Here is a 12,135-nt window from a genome sequence, read left to right as displayed (position 1 = left end):
AGAAAAACATATTAGATAACTAAACAAAATTATTATAAATTATTGTGGGTTAAGTTATTTACATAAAAATAATAGTAGGCCCTTTTCTATGTGCCGTAAAGTTTAATGTAGTTTTAAAAATAATATTAATTGTAATCAAGTTATATCTTTCAGCTAATAATATTTAATCAGTAAGGGTAAAATAAAAAAAGAGATAGAGTAATAGTTGCAATTTTTGCAATAATAAATATAATGGTATAAGTGCACCGATTACATAACATAATTGTACAATGATTTATCGACTTCACTAAATTTATAATATAACAATACTAATTTATATTAATTATACAACAGAATTTAATAATAATAATATAATAAGGTGTAATTTTTTTTATCGACAAACAAATCTTCGGTGAACGGTTGATAAAAAGTCATTAAAACGGCTAATATCGTATGCGAAAATATCGTGTGGCATAAAACCGTGATATTAATGTCATCGTTGTGATTATCGGATGTATAAATATATATTTAATAGCAATTATTTCTTTACCTAACCTCATTTATGATAGAAAGGAACCCACTCGCAAGACTGGTCAAACATAGTATTCGACCCTCCACATGACGTAAACGTAGTCAAGTCTTCATTTACCACACACACATAACACCCACCGTCGCACTGACATTTTCCTTTTGCACACACCTAATCGCAGGAACATTGAGTACAGAACTGTTCGTCACCTTTATCAGTAGTTGAACACGTGAAACAAAACGAAATATCTTCAAAACCGGGAATGCATACACTTTCGTCTTTGTTGGTGGTGCAACCCAATTTAGACCCGTAAGACAAAGACAATTTGAATGTTGTAGCTTAATTTATATAATTTATGAATAGATAAAGGTGGTAAATGATCAATAGGATGGTCCTTAAATTTGTAGTTCAAAAATTGTTTCATCTCACTAGCTACAACAGTATAAATTCATACAAAAATTATGGAATATCAATCGGATAAAGTTAACACGATCCTATTTGAACTTAATGTTTGAACTTATGTACGTATCGAATTGATATAATGCCGATAACTAAAGGTGTTTTTTCAGCGGCAATGTATAATACCAAAATAGAATTTTTGCTTGTAGACTAAAAATTCTATATAGATTGATGTGGGTTGATTTCTCAGATATGGTTATGCCACAAGACACCTCGAACGAATTTATTGTGCTGTCTCCGTCTTACAAACGGTCTATTAACCTATATCATCAAAATATTAGTTTATAATATGTATATAGATATGATAAGTTTCATACATTTTATAATATAAATTAAAATTTCAAGGTAATAAGAGTTCTATTTAAATCACCTTACATGCTTTGATATTCATAAGAAAATCTTACTAGATAACAAAAAAAAATTAATAAAATAAATTACTGTGAGTTAAGAGGACACAATACCCGCTTGTTGTCTCTGTCTTACACATTTGTTTTGCGCAGGACAATTTTACTCCCTCGATATTTATTTCAAAATTACCAAAATTTTAAATCGCATTGAGAAGAACTTTACCTTTGTCGTAGCGTTTTAATTTTTTTGAAAACATGAATGCAATTAAAGTTATCGGTTTGAGAACTGTAGGTTTTTTCATTTAATTATTAAAAATTATTGGTTACCACTATCAAAAAAATTATTGCTGGTGCACATTTTATAAGTTATATAAGTATACTAACATAATTTGTACTGTTACATTTTGGAACATATACGATAATAATAGTTCTTTAGTCTAATAACATGAACAATTTTAGTCACCGATTATTTTAATTTTACCTATGTGAAAACAAGATACTTTTTTTCACTAACTTAATTTGAGTTAAAAAAATATCATTAACTTGCCCTGCCTTGCAGTATTATTATTATTAATTTGTTCGTTGTTTCCCGACGAGTTCAAACTATAGATTAAATTTTTATTTTATTATGTGTTTGACATTGTTTTAAGATCTCCAAAAATTGAAATATACATTTTGGATATGAAGTATAAGACAGTGAATTGGATTTCAAATGAAAACTCTCACACGCATTCGTTGAAAAATACATACTGGACCTACGAGTAGCCCATATTTCAGGTGGAAAATCAGAAACATCGTCAATACAAGCCTCTATCTAATAAGTGATTATTGTATTTGAATGGTCAATATTAATTATTAATAAAATAAACTGACAATAAAAATTTAAATTTTATTTTTTTAAATAAGTATACATACGAATTTATCTAGATTGATTTATCAATAGATGGATGATTTTTTTTTATCTAAAACAATTATCTAGATGACATGCAACTATTCATTTATATAAGATAAAAGATAACTAAATAATCATCTAGATAAGTTCCAGCACTCGTCGTCGCAGCAGTCATAGTCGTCGCCATCGCCGATGTCGTCGATTCGCCGCCGATATTATACCGCTTAGCTATCAGAAATTCAGAACCCGTCAGTCTTGTATGCCATCATATACAGTGTGTATTATCACGTACCTGTTTTACTATTATCTAACACTTGAAATTTATTTATATTTATTATTACTATACTATGTAAATCGTTTGGACGCTCACCTGCAGGCAATTTATTATTTATATTATTTTGGTTTTTTTTTTTTATTATATGTGAGTATAGGTGTCCGTTTACTGTAAGTACGAGTTTGTACCATTATTATAGTATTCTTGTGTCGTACAATATTTGACATAACTTATTATATTAAGTCAAATACAATAAAGTATTTCAGGTGAAATACATGATGGCATGTCATACGTTATTAAGTATAACTTACTCTTGTCGGATATAGTCTACCTGTCAATTTATGATTTAATATACGCAGTCTATACCAGTTATAATAACAGAAATTTATTTTACTCCGAAAACAATGTTTTAATCGTTTTAAAACCTTAATATAATATAACTGGTATTTAAATAGATAATATAATATATAGCATCAGTGGCGTATTTACGGGCGGGGGACCCCTGGGGTCCAGACCCCCTCCCTTTGACTCCATAAATACGTATCTAAACGTCTAATATATACAGAGTAATCACCAATTTAGGGAACACTGAATTTCTCGGCCGGATTATATTGGAATGAATCGAATTTTTTTTTTTTAAATAGTGGTACATTAATACACACATTTTTAACTCTCTCGGTACGTGCATGCGCATTTTTTTTAATGGTAACCGGTGTTTTTGATACCAAATTCGGATAAATTGGTTTTTTTAAGTCATTTTGATCTATTAACTATGGCTATAACACCAAAATTGACTGAATAAGAGCCATTTACATTTTTATAAATAATACATATTTATAATTCATTAAAATGCATTTACAAAATTATTTTTAATTGTTTATTTTTTGTTACTTTTTTAATATTTTTTTACGTATTTTTTATACATTTTATACACAAGATTAACACAATTTGACTAATTTGAGTATAAAATAGTGATGGGTCGACTGAACCGAACCAAACCCAGAATAGTTTTAAGTCGCATTCGAACTCTAAATCAATAATTTTTATTATGTATTTTTATTGTATCAACCTATATTTTAAAAATAACTTTTGAAGAACTGTACAAATATTTGGTATTTGAACTATTAAGTGAGATAATCATCGTCATAATTTAAAAGCGTTTAAAAATTGTAATTCGTTTTTACATTTTAACTGTTTTGTACTATGAAAATTTGCTGGACCCTCCCCATGACAAATTCTTAAATACACCACTGTATAGCGATAATAAATATAACGACACTGCGTTAAATACCGTGATAAAATTACATTCGTTATTGGTATGTAAAATATGTTATTTTATCGTTGTTGGATTTATAATATAACACTCTTGGCGATGGTAGAGGTAGGTACAAACGTTTTCGCCTTATAAGTCTGTGACACGTGGCATTCGCCTTGTATTTGTTCGGATAAAATACGATTGTACCTATCCGTTCAATTATCGTGTTAAAACAGATTTCCAAAGAATGTCGTACCTAAATGCGACTGTGAAAATAGAACAAAATAATTAATTTCGAGTTAATTTGTCCTATACCGCACAGTTGGCACGTTTTGTTCGTTTCTCGGACTTGGGCAGTTGCCCGTTACACACACGCCCACACGCATGCGTGCACAAATGTATTATTTTACAGTATTATTATTGTGTCGTTACGAATTGCCGTCGGTGGTTAATACAATAGTATTCATATATATATATATATATATACGATGTTCTAAGAACGGAAGAATTTCAATTAACAATATTAATATTATACTAAGTCTGCGAGGGATTTCATTCGCCGCGTAACCAGCTCGGCGATGACATAACTCCATCGCTAAATAATTATTGCCAATACGGCTGTTACCGAATTGGTTCCCGAGCTCCAACCCCGCGTGCCGAATTGGTTCCCGTTTAATTACGCACGTTTTCCTTCTCAATTTTACACGCTCAAGACCGTCAACTTAAAAGTAGACTTGGTTAAAAATGTGCCGTTAATGTGTGTTATAAAAAAAAATGATATAATAAATAAAATTTTAAATCGTTGATTTGGAAGTCAACTAGTCATTACTTAAGTTAGGTGTACAAAATTCAAAATATAATAATACAATTATTTAAAATCGTTGATTTATAAATTTGAAGCAAACTTTCTTTAAGTATTCAATTCGCGTGAGCTTCTCGTTAATGTACTCAGTCAAACTTGTTTCCAAGTATTTGTTATTTCTTTCCTGTTTGCTAGTAAGTTTGCTAGTATTATTACTTCGAAATTTAATATAATTTAATGTCTGAACTCTGAATGCTGTTTAAAGTCTCCATAAAATAAAATACATAATATATTAGGATGGGCAATTGTAAATTCTTTATTCGACTTTGAATGGAACAATTCACAACAATTTTTGTAGTCCTATCAATATTTTTGTCAAATCTAACCCAAATACAAACGGGAACCAATCTGACTCAACTTAATAAAATACATTTTTCAAATGGGAACCAATGCGGTTACTCCCGCCAATACGAATATACAGGCGAGTCGCGATAACTCGAAAAACTTTATAACTAGATTTTTTTTTTTATTCCCCTAAAAATATAAATTAATATAAATAAATTCGAGTTCAATATCTCAAATAATATATAATACATATCTCGAACCGAATTTTGATATCCTTTCAGATTCGAGTTATCGCGACTTGACTATAATATAATATAAGTACATCGAGAAGTCGAAGCACTGCACCCTTTGAATTCATTAATTCTCGCGTGACGCGTGTATTGTATAAGGTGTAACACAGTCGTTTTATTGCGCGTGTAAGTCTCTACTATAGTAATATATTCAACGGGGTCCACATATTTTTGTCGTTTGTCTCGAGAAAACTCGCGCGCCGTGAGAGCGAAAGACAGATTCATCAATATTGCCCTCCCCCCACTGAGTCGAACGCGCGGGAACGCGGATACGATACAACAGCAACAACAATAATATTGTACGACGAAACCTACGCCCGCGAATTAAACGGACCCGATTGCGATCCGATTGTAAATCAAAAACACCTACATTGGCCATCGGAAACGTACAAAAAGCCGCGGAGAGATCAATATAATATACCGACTTATGGGTGTGACCGTTGAGCTATTTCGATTAGTTAATAGTCCTACGGTATGACTTTAACTGCGCGTACCCGTACAGTGCATTTGGCGCGTGTTCGGTCGTATATGGTGAATGGACTTTACGGTATAATATCACGTGTAATGTATTAACAGGCAGGTACCTCCTAAGTATATTTATTATAATATACTTAAATCGATATGCATATGACATTTCACTTTGTTTTAGAAACGCACACATACTGAAATCTCGAAAAACCATTAACGACCACACCTGAGTATTGTTCGACCTCTCAAAAATAAATCTTTTTGTAACTACCAGTGTTTTATTACTATTATTATTATTATCATTTCGCGTTGTATTTGAAAAATATTGTAAACAATATACATAATATATTATTATTATTATTATAGATAAATAAATAATAATAATTAATATTAACACGACTCGTGTCGATTTTTAGACAAATACTTTTTCACTCGGGTATTAATTAATGTACTTATAAAGTTATAAATATTGATAATTTAATCAAATACTCTGTGGATTTTAACATTAAAAACATAATATTTGTTTTCAACAAAATCAAAATTGGCCAGTGAAATTGCGATTTTAATTCATTGTTCTTAATTCAGTAATTAATTTGTCTTACAAAATTGCAAAAATAAACATTTTAGGTACATTATAAATCAGTAAAAAATAAAAATGTTTTATCTATGAAATTTATATAGATGAAGTATTACTTCATCAGCGTTATCATCGTATTATTTTTGAATATGCGACAAAAATGTCGGTGAGTCGATATAAAAGCGTTGAATGCTATATAACAGCTCATAAGATTTCGAAATTTTTTAATTAGGTCTATCTTTTAACAAAAACAGTCAACAACGTTATGTTCCAGCTTTCTTCCGAACGATAAAATTATTCGTCGAGTGTATGTTAACGCTTTCTAGCATTCGATAATAATATGCGTGTATTATTTTTTAGGTACATTTCAAATACTATACGGGCCACCTATATTTTGTATATTACTTATTACTGAAAAGTTTCTTTCGTTTTATTATTTTTTTCGTGGAGGACGGTCAAAGTTTTCTTATAAATCAAAAAAATAAAAACGAGCTGTTCGTCCGCGGTGAACATACCGAGGCGGATTTCCGTTTTCCGTCGCGTCTTAGCACTTAAAAACGGCGGGATAAATCGACAGCGTTTCCGGACAACGGTTCGGCGTGTTATTTCGACTTATTTCGTCGTATGCACCCCTATAGAAAACGAAAACAGGACGTCGTTAAGCCGGCTTAAAAACTAGGTAGGTGTAATACGCGTATACCGACCCGTCTTCGAAACTCGTCCGCGGTGTATAAATGTGTTCAATATAATATATCTACTGAGAAATACCGCGACAATATTCATGTATACTCGTATAATAAGTATTAGATATATTATAGAGTGTGTATGACAAAACGGTGATGTACGCTTGGCCGTACGTTGGCGTGTCTGCATCAGCGGTGTTGGATTCAAAATATATATTTACGCTCGACAACAGTGAAATATATTGCGTTTTGTTTTTTTTTTTTTTTTTATTTTTTTTTTTTTTTTGTTACAAATGTTTTCCATCTGCCGAGACGAAACGTTTCGATTGGAAACAAAACGCCCACGAAGACGACGGCTGCGAGACCACATAATATTAACAGGTTGTACGCATTATTCTATATAATATGCGTATTACACGTATACTTGAAACCATGGTATAACTTTATATATATATATATATATTGTTCGGTGCGGTGCAATGTTTTGTCGTTTTGTAAAACGTCCACGTCAAAACACCAGTGTAAGCACGTACGTACGTCAATTTGGCGCTCAGATTCTTTATTATCCCGGTAAATTCCGTTGCAGATTATATGCAAAATATAATTAGGTCGTGTTTTGGCGTAAAATGCTGAACAATTTTAGTGGTTTGGCTAAGACGCCTAATTCACCAACTTGACGATAGTTGCACTGTGTGGGCGTGCTCGGAAAAACAAAATTTTATACCTGCAGAATATGATAAAAAAATAAAATACATTAATAATTGATAATATTTAATATAATAATGTTGGTACCTACTAACTATATAATATAACTATATTGACTTTATTGTCTTCAGAAACATTTTTTTTTTTTTTTTTAGAAATACGTGAACTTTATATACGATTGGTCGGTAAATTTTGTGTCAGTCAGTATTCGCTATATACACATCACATTATATATAGGTACTTATATTGTAGGTATATCATAAATATATTGAAATTATTTTATTTTCAATTATAAATTTTTCACATTTGAAAAAATATATGACTTTCTATTTTAATGAGTATACAAGTATCGATTTACGAGTCACCTGTACCGGCGTACGTGTTTCAGCACAAATTTTGAGATTATGCAATAATAAAGAGTGGAATTGACACGGTGTCGCTTGTAGGCTTCATAAAATTTGTCAATTTCGTACTGGCACTTATGAACTAAAATAGAAATTATTCACGGGGAAGATATCGACGTTAATTCGTGTCAAACACGAAAACATTCACATTAATTAATTTATTATGTATTTTTCTTTTATGAAAACAATAGTCCCGTTCGAAAAAAAATCGTTTAGGGTCCCCCACGAGTTTGAGATGTACAACAAAATTGTACGATTATGTATCGGATCTTTAAACTACGAGAATAATACATCAAAAGATTGTACAATTAAATAACATACAATTTAACAACTACACTAAGTTCTACGAAAATAAACTAACAACAGTAATAATTGTAAACAAACAGCAAGTTAAAATGTATTATTTAATTTCATTTAATTGATTTAATTACATTCATGAGTAAATTGAAATTTTGTTTTTTAAAGTCTTAATTCTGTAAAATAATTATAATTTAGAACATCTATACTAGTATAATATAATTTTCAGACCTTTTTATGAGAAAGTGAATTGTGTTAGTTTTCAGTGCATATAAAAGATATATTAATAATAATATTTGAAAACTGCCTGTGTTTTAAATTTAAAGTTAAATTATTTTTGAAAATATATAAAGCTTTGTAAAGTATATTTTTTTACAACTAAAACGTTGAATTTATTATAATATAGGTGTAGTATATTGAAATGTTGACTCGCTTAAAAAAATTTTAATAATCTATTTTGAATTTTTGTATAGACCTATTTTGTGAAGTATCCACCCCCTCCCATATATTAATACCGAAGTTAATGACAACCAGCGTTAATAATATCAACTTCAATACTATAGAACTATTTTTTTTATAATTTAAAATATCATAGTACCTATAAGTTTTTGAAATCATGCCTCATTTATCTTAGTTTATTTGTTCGTTCCATTCAAGATTTAAAGGTTACTTTAGCACATTTAAATATTAAATCTGTTGCTTTATACAATAATAATATTTTAAGCATAAGATATTTGGCGAAAATATGTGAAAGTAAATATTTAAATATTATGGTTTGTGATGATATATACATTATTTTACTATTTTTTTTCGATTTTGTTAGCTTTCTGTTATATTTAATAATAAAATAAGGAACCGGATAACTTATATAAGCACAGATCCAAGTATGCTTATCATTTGTATAGTTGAAAACGGGTTCGACTATTATCACCCATCAAGGGGAGTTAGCCGTCTTCATTAAAAAAATAAAACTTTGTTCTTACTTTCTTAAGGAATCGCGTTATTGAATTGACAGTAAAAAGTAGTGTTGTGACATCAAAACGGCCGTTGTAAGTTGTTCTAAAGCGGTGTAATTATGGTCGGAGTGGTAGAGTGCTATATCAGTTATTGTCATGGGAGATAATAATACAGAATTTATTTTATTTTATTTTTTATTTCATTAGCTTATTGCCGGAGTGTACAGCGGATAGAAAAACGGCAGCGTCTGACGAAACGGAAGTGTACTTATATATAGTGAATGATTACCCGGCGGTCAAGAGGGAAAGAAATTATATTAACCTACGATTGCAGTAGTATAATACTTTATTAATATTGAGAACGGTAAACGTGAAATAATATGCATATATAAAAATTTTAATGAAAAAATTTAACTTTTTTATTGGATAATTAATAAAGCTTTATATTTATGATGGGTTTATATTTTGGGGTGTTAAATTATCTGCAATATTATAATTTACCGCAAAAAATTGTCTACATTTTCAAAAAATCTATAAAAAAAACACAGAAAATTATGATTATTTATGAAAATTTGAAATTCAAACGAGGGACATAATAAGATTGCGAAATACGCGCTGAGTTTAAGAGCCAAACGAAAAGCGTACAATTTTAATGAATATAAATTTGAAAAATGGTAATTACGGTGAAAAACAAAATGAAACTACTAAAATTACCTATGTAAAAAAAAAATTACAATTTTAATTGAAAATCATAATAACCGAAACACATATCTTAGGTCATTTATAAGAAAATAATACTAAATTATATTTAAATTCGTTACAGTGTATACAATACACATAAACATTGATATACATATAGTAGATGACACACGAGAAAACGTATCAAGAAAAAAATAATAATGAGATAAACACAGTAAGGTACATAATATCTTACAATAAATTCATACAATTTTACCTCTAGATAAATGACATTTGTTGAAAAGATACGGGTGACATTTTTTAAACAACTATTATTGTATAATTAAAATCGCTAAAAAATAAATTATTTTTTTTAACTGGGAGAAAGAATGGACGTTAAACTGAACCCCTATCCCAGCTACCCATAATCTGCGATTGCCTAAACCTATACAGTATATATACATCATCAAAATAATATAATATGAGTTAAATGATAATCTGGTATTTTTTTTTTTTTATTATTATTATTACAAATTCAAACATAATTGTGAAGTTATTTTCAATGTGAGTTTTTTTTTACGAAATATTTAATTTGCTCTTGTACAATTGATATTAATTGAATGATATTGTAATAAAATATTTTCAATTATATACTATGCATATTAAAAGCAAAATCAATTGAGATTTAAAGGCGTATATTAAACAATTATTTATGTTTTACTTACTTATTCGTTATTCAATACTGCCTGCGCCCTGCAAAACATTGCGTCGCATCACATTGTCGTTTATTATTAACACGTATACTACGTGACCCTATCACTGAATTTTTTACGCTGATATGAAATAATAATATTATCGTAGTATGACCAAAATACCCTGTTTTTGTCAAAACTATTTTTTCCGAAAAAAATCAATATTTCTCAGGATAGGGCGATTTTCCATCTTATCCTCGTCTTATATACCCTGCAGGTTTCCTGGTATATTGGCTTAAGATCAAGTTAAAACGATATAGAAAAAAATAATAATAATATTGGGCAATTTGTCGTATATGCGCATCGAAAAAAGAGTATTTGCCAACACAAAAATATCGCATTTTACTGTATACACGAACACGAAATATTATGAATTTTGCGGTGATCGGATTTCAAGAAACGGTCGCAAAGAAATTGACCGTACACGCAACGATGAAAAATAAAGTATACCATATAATGTATTATACACAATATTATTATATCGACTGCGCTGTTCGCTTTTACTTTTCGCTGGCGCACCTTATTGTTTACTTTTATGTAACATTTTATATCGTATAGATAATGGTGTACACATGCATCATTGTACTTACAAAATTTAATATAATATATGCCGACAATAAATACCTATTATACAATGGACCGTTGCACATTTTCGCGCATGTTTTCTCGTCGTGTCCGAATATTGTAAAAATAATTAATAAAGAAACTTAATAAAATTCGTGTCTAGTTTACCGTCGTGTCATAATATACGAGTATAATATATACATTTAATTTGGCTTCATTATATGGAAAAATAATACGTTATTTACTATTTTTAGTCCCGCGTTGCGTAAGTGGTTATTGTGTTTTGCATGATGGTGTCGATGTTTTTTTTTTCCACCATAATTTAATATTCCATACGAATAATTAAATGGGTTGTTATTTTTTTTTTTACAATACGTACTCGATCGTGATAAAAGTTAATATTTTTTTAATAATTACTGTAATCATCGCAAAATTACTAAAATTGTGTCATACCTACTACAGCACGCACACATTTATAATATTATCAACACGAAATAAACTATATATAGTATAATTTTGTACCTGTATAAAAATGCATAATATACGGTATGTACCTGCTCGTAATCTGCCCGCGCGAATAATCCCGTATTTTTAAGAAAATATTATTTGATAATTTCATACTATAGTAAAGTATAAACAACTCAAATTTCAAGCATTTGTGTAGTATTATTATATGATCAATATTAATCATTCAAATCATTTTTAAAATAAGTCTTATGTTCTGTGCCATAATTATCTATTTTGTACCTAAAACGAAAAAAAATAAATAAATATTATACGATTTATTGTTTAAAAATCAAAATAACGATTTATATAAAAGTAACATCCCCAATTTACATAATAATTTAAATAATATAGGCTTATAATGTTTCAGCCTTT

This window comes from Rhopalosiphum maidis, chromosome 3 (genome assembly GCF_003676215.2).
Source record: "Rhopalosiphum maidis isolate BTI-1 chromosome 3, ASM367621v3, whole genome shotgun sequence".
Classification (NCBI taxonomy): domain Eukaryota; kingdom Metazoa; phylum Arthropoda; class Insecta; order Hemiptera; family Aphididae; genus Rhopalosiphum; species Rhopalosiphum maidis.
Note: the sequence above shows the minus strand (reverse complement) of the source record.